This window comes from Rhamphochromis longiceps, linkage group LG17 (assembly GCF_057381845.1).
Source record: "Rhamphochromis longiceps isolate RC_006_pf linkage group LG17, R_longiceps_female_GT1.1, whole genome shotgun sequence".
In the NCBI taxonomy this organism is placed as follows: Eukaryota; Metazoa; Chordata; class Actinopteri; order Cichliformes; family Cichlidae; genus Rhamphochromis; species Rhamphochromis longiceps.
The window spans coordinates 17,515,492-17,522,041 of NC_140573.1; positions in this window are offsets into that span (position 1 = coordinate 17,515,492).

The window sequence follows — 6,550 nt, forward strand, 5'->3', positions numbered from 1 at the left end:
CAGCCTACTGGAAGGTTTGTTGTAGGACAGCTTAATACGTAATATAATTGTATATACCAAAATACCCAAGTGCCAACAGGCTGTCTAGCTAGCGTTGGCTCCAGCCCGACCGCGACCCTGAGAAGTGGAAAAGTTCAATGGATGGATGTCTCCTGTGGTATTACTGACTGTTATTACTAGTTGGGACAGCTGGAGGCACTACACCAGTGCAGGATCTGGTGTGTTCTATGGATCTGTGTCAGCCTGCTGTGTGTGATTCCTGAGTCAGGTTTATGGCGTTTTGCCCTGACATCGCATGTGATGAAGGTGGGAGTATGCCCACCAGAGACCAGCAGTTTGCACATAGATCCAATCTGGAAATAGGTGACGCAATCATATACATGCTGCAGAGAGCATACTGCTTTCTAGATGTGCTCCAGAAGAAGGTTAAGGTTGCATTCACTGACCTTTCTTAAAGAAAGCTACTTTCTCCTTTCAGGTTTCCCATATAAAGCTAGAGCAGCAAGCGCTTCTGTCCATTTGGCCTCTTTAGAGTTTTGGTTTCAATCTTGAGAATGGTGTTTCTTTACTTTCTAGTAAGAGTGAGGTTTTGTTGTGGCCTTGGAGACCTTGACATTGAACCGCTTCCTTTTTCTGCTCCGATTTATTTTAATGGTGGAAGTTAATCGTGAATAAATTCCTACGATTTATTTGGAGGCTTAATCTGTGGTTTGCCCTGCTGGCACTTTTTAACTTCATGTGTCCTCTAGACTTTGCAGTAGAGGGAGTTATGGCAGCTTGGTTTAGTGCAAGGTAATTTCAGATGCAGCTTTTTAAAGAGCTCAACAACCATCACCATAAAGTACATCTGTGCAGTTTGTTACAAGTGTGTCTGCTAGCTCATGGACAGCTGCTCTATTTCCCAGTGATTGAGAAAAATGACACTGAGATGGAGGAAGCTGTAAGATGAATTATTTTCAAAGGTAAGGGCTGCTCAGGAAGTGAAACTTTATCATTTGAAAAAGCAAATCTTACATATAATGTTCTAATTTATTTTAGTTTATATTTGGATATTAGATCTATAAACAATGTGTTGCTGAATTGTTTTGTGGAAAAAAACATTCAAAACTTAAGTTTGTGCTATTGAAAGTTTGCATGAAAAAAAAATGTTTTGCAGGCTAAACTAGTTTGCAGCACTGTGGTGAAGTTTTTCAGTGATGCTGTTAACAGGGTGTGTTGCTCCTGTTGGGTTACATCAGGTACTTTTTAGGATGTTTAAGGTAATGTGCTAAACTCTAAATCTTACACTAGCTTTATGCTAACTGGGATTGGAAATCAACCATGTGGCGACCCTCAAAGACCAGTGAATGTCAGTGAAAGAAAGAAGCTTTAGATTTCATTATGGTTTTGCTTTTTTCATTCAAAGGAAAAATCCATCCTTATGCTTCACAGTTGTGGGGCGGTTGATTCAACAGGCACAGCTGAAGTTGCTGACTCTCAGTAAGTTAACTGTGTTCAAAGCAGTTAGGTCAGTCCAGCTCCACTTTACACTGCAGCTCCACTCTGGGTTTCCCTGCAGCCTCTGCGGCGCCTCACTTCTCCCTCCCTCCCATGTTTGTCTCATCCGCCATTTCAAATAGGATTACAGCAATCCTGTGATGGTGGAAGAGGGAGAGGAGATTTGAGGAAGGAAGTAGAAATGTATCTGAAAATAGGGGCTGGAATTGTGAAGCAGTGATTAATGCATGCGCTGCTAGTTATGAGTAAAACTTTAACATCAGTGCAGTCAGCCAATGTAAATGTGTTAGTAGCAAATGCAGAACACTGATACCCATTTGTTACCTTTCAAAGTCAAAGTACAATTATATGCAGTAAATAAATAAATAAAAAATATACACAGCCATCCTGTCTGGATCAAAGCTCATTTAAAATGGACTGAGGAAAAGTGGAAAACTGCTCTAAAGTCAGGAGAATAAAAATGTTTATTTCTATTTGGAAAACAGAATGGCTTTTTAGTAGAAAGGTCCAGGTGCTGAACTGGCATGTCTGTAGTGCAAACCTTTGAACAACTGAAAAAGGCCAATGGAGACCAGGGACTGCTGAACAGCTGCAGTGCTCTGAAAGATGAGAATGGGACAATATTCCCTCCCAAAGCCCAGCAGCTGCTCTCCTCAGGTCTGGGCTGGAACGAAAACTATTTTTAAACAAATATCTCAACTTTCTACTCCTTACATTTTCAAAACAGGCTCATTACTTTTACCAATTTGCGGAACAGCAACACATAAAAGTTAGTCCTGTTTGTATATGAATCATCAGGGGATGTCGCATAAAAGATGAGAGAGTCAGAACCGTGTTTTCAAAGTCAGGAAGTCAGGTGTTAAAGTGGGACTGTGTTTTGTTTTTTTTAACCCCTAGTAGAAGACGAGCGAGCATAAAGGGAGTCACGTTTTTTAACCATCAGGTAATTTTAAATGCAACATTTCTATCAGCAAACGGCAAAGCACCCACCCACCACTTTAATCACACTCAAGATCTTGTTCTGGCATATGACATAGAAACTGAACATTTAACAGTGTTTCCTGAAAACCCTCTTTGGTCTGATCATTTCCTAATAACATGTGAATTTACAAGAATGGATCACACAGCAGTGGGGAGTAGAGTTCATCACAGATGTCTTTCTCAAAGCGCTTTAACTCAGTTTAAGAATATATTTCAGCCACAGTTATCTTCTTCAATGCCTTGTACCAACACTACCTGAACACTACTCCAACAGAGGTTGATTATCTTGTTAATAATTTTACGTATGACACTGGATACTGTAGCTCCTGTGAACAATAGAGCTTTAAAATCAGAAGTACCTGACTCCCTGGCAACTAAATCGTAAGCTGGAGAGAAAATGGCGTATCACAAATGTAGAAGATCATTTAGAAACACTTTGCTGCTTTATAAGAAAGCCCTTCGCAAAGCCAGAACATCTTACTATTCATCACTGATTGAAGAAAATAAGAACAACCCTAAGTTTCTCTTCATCGCTGTAGCCAGAGCGCTGTTGAGACAAACATCCTTTTAACATAAACTTGTAATGACTTCATGAACTTCTTCCCAGATATCATTTTCACCATTACCCTCCTAAGACCTGAACTCTTTCATGGCATGCATTTTTAATTTCTCTTTGCTGTTTGGGCTGATTGGGACCTGATGAATGCAAAAACAAAGAATTACCTGATTTTAGTTTCTGAGAAAAATGAGATCCACATATGAAGACATTCGTTTAAAACGTCGATAGAACAGTGGCAGTATGTCCTCATGAGTGGATATCAGGCCCTTGTAGAGAAAAATTTAGTATTTTGTTCTAGACAACCCAAAATGTGATGTCCACATATGTGGACGTCAGGTCCTAAGAGGTTAGAGACAAAATTACTCATAACCATCTCACAGACATAAAATTATGTACAGCTACTTTCAGTAGCGTTGATATTCATTTAGACTGTTTTCCTCCAGTTGATCTGAGTCAACTTCAGTAATTATGTCCTCCAAACCATCAATGTGTCTTTCAGACCCCATTCATACAAGACTGCTCATAAAAGTCCTACCATTAATGAAGTTTCAGTCCTAAATATGATCAGCCTATCTATAATAATTGTCTATGTACCACAGACCATGAAAGGTGGCAGTATTTAAACCATTACTTAAAAAGCTCCAAGCTTCTTTTTTATCTCAAAAATCGTTGAAAGAGTGATTTTCAAACAGCTGACTGATCATCTGCAGAGGAATTGTCATGGTCCTGGGTGTGGTGACCCAGTGTTCATGTCTTTTTGAGTTTTGTTAATATTCCTTGGTTTTGTGTCAGTCATTGTTTTGGTTCTCTTTATTGTTTTTGTGCTTATGTTATAGTTTTTAGTCTTTAGGTTTCTGACTCCGTGTTCCAGGTGCCCTCTCTGTCTCTCCAAATCAGTCATGCCCCCCTGTTCCCAGCATTAAGGTTGTGTGTCTTCGTCCACGTCTGACTATTTGTTGTGCTTCCTGTTTTATTTTGATAGTCCTTGTCCTATGTTCAGGTCACGTCACGTATACCAAGTGTAAGATGCAGACAAGCCCTGCACAATTCAAGAAAAAAACTAGAGACCAGACAGAATCAGAGCTAAAAAACCCTCCTGTGTTATTTTTCTTCTTGAAAGCAGAGTCGGTTTTTATTGACATATTTGAATTATTATACATCACAGTGTGCCACGCTCTCTCTGCTGATGTGAGGAAATGGAGCTCACCCACCAGTCTTGGTCTTTCTCGCTTTCTGTTATCTATATGACAGTAATCATTGTATATTATTTATATAATATGTATTTGATGAAGCTTTCCAAAGGCTCATTAATAAGACAAAAGTATTTCTTATGTGATTTCTTGGTTAATCGATGGATTACTCTATAGCCCTAATTAAAATCAAACATTAATTACTCCGAAAGAAACATCAATTGCATCCTCCTTCATACCACCCACTGGTTAGAATGCTTGGTACTATTGTTTTCTCTATTTACATGATTGTGACTTGGAGGGGCACTCAGGTGGTCATTAGAAAAGGGTAGGTTGTGGCAGTAAAGACCAGCAACAATGATTTGTTGGTATTTAAAATGATCCAAGAAAACATTGCCCATATTATTTTTACATTGTCAACAGCAGCCAGACTGTTGATACAGGCCAGGTTGGCCCTATGGGCTGTTCAAGCCAAATTCTGAGCCAAGCATCTGCAGTCTCAGCAGAGATGGAGATCGACCACATTGGTTCTTCCAGGATTACTGTGCCCACTGCAACCATCCGATCGCTCATATTTGGAATTTCTTCTCCACCTCCAAGACCTCTGGGATGTCTCTGATGAAAAGTGACACAGACGATATAAAAAGACAAAAGAATTTAACCGTGTGTTAAGGATCTCTCCTTTTGTTACATACTGGTTCATAGTTTGCTCTGTAATGTGTTCAAACATTACGTAACTTTAATTTAAAAGTACGAAATGCGTTATTTCAGGTTCTTTCATTTGAGTTCTGAGGCCTGAGAGCAGCTCAGAAACGGCCCGTCCACCTGCTTCCGATTCGCTCCTGTCTTTGTCTGTTGCCCGACAGCGCGCACACTTTCATAAGCGGCTCTGCGTGATTGGCAGCTCTGTCAGCCACTCACATGGCGCAAAGCGTCAGTTTTACGTTAACTCCGGTTTGCTAACCAATCAGGACAAATGTTAAACATTCAAGACGCAATACGGACTCCAAGACTCGCCATGTTGGTGAGGGAAGCCCCCGAAGCCCTCTGTGGGATTTTTAATGCAAGCTATCCTGATTACAGGACGGATTCAATCAGTGTAGCGTTCTTCTTCACTTTGTAGTTCCAGTATTAACGTCTTACTAGGATTATTGAATATTTCCTTTAATAGTAAAGAACCTACTACGCATTATGAAAATGTCCAAAAAAAAAAAAAAAAAAAATGCAGCCCTGTCCACAGAGAATATTTTCATATTAATATGTTCACACTTTCTCCTCCTTTGGATCCATAACGCCTTTCCAATCCTGCCACCAAGCTTCCGTCCTCCCTCCTCTCCCTCCTCTCTATATCTCGCTACCTTGTCCAGCCTTTCTCTTTCCCATTCTTATACAGAAGTACTATAACTGGGAACAAATAGAAAGACAATAGAAGCAATAGTCAGTTACGAAAAAAACGAACATAAAATGCGATCTTGGCACATCTTGGCACGTAGGCTAAGCATATATAACAACCACTACACATACAATTCATACATGTAGTACTGAGAGAAACTGATTGCATTATTCCTTTAAAAAAAGTCAAAGAAAATCTTATTGCATAATAATAATAATGATGATAATAATGATAATAATAATAATAATAATAATAATAATAATAATAATAATAATAGAAGTAGTGTAATATAGCATGATGACAGCTTTTTAAATGACACTGGAAATACTTTAGTACTTTTACTGAAGTAAAATCTAGGTGCCTGCCCATTATGCTGTTGGGGTATTTTACCTCAGCATCGCTCCTTTCAATACGCGTAATTAGGCGATGCTTCTTACACAACTGAACAGCAGATGTATGACAGTAAAATGGTCTGTATAGTAAAGCGTCGAAATTCTAATATAATTATATAAATCTACACATTTGCACTCCACTGACATGTCCTCAGGGACTCAATGGCTGCCGGCGCTACCGGGCCCTCTGACCGCCACCAGTAGGCAACGGGTGAAGTGTCTTGCCCAAGGACACAATGACCGAGACTGCCAAGCCGGGGCTCGAACCGGCAACCTTCCGATTACAAGGCGAACTCCCAACTCTTGAGCCACGATATTGTAGTATGAAGTATAAAGTGCAGGCTCTAGCTTGTGAAATTGTTCAAGTTAAACATGCACTGTGTGTGTGTGCAACACAGCATGTGTGAGATTTATAGTGTATCAATGTCAGGACCCACACACACACTCACAAGGAGGGCTGGGTATTGTTTTCCCCTCACCAATAGTAGGCTGGACATTGTCAAAGCCAAACCACCAATCACAGTTCGCTTCTGGACAC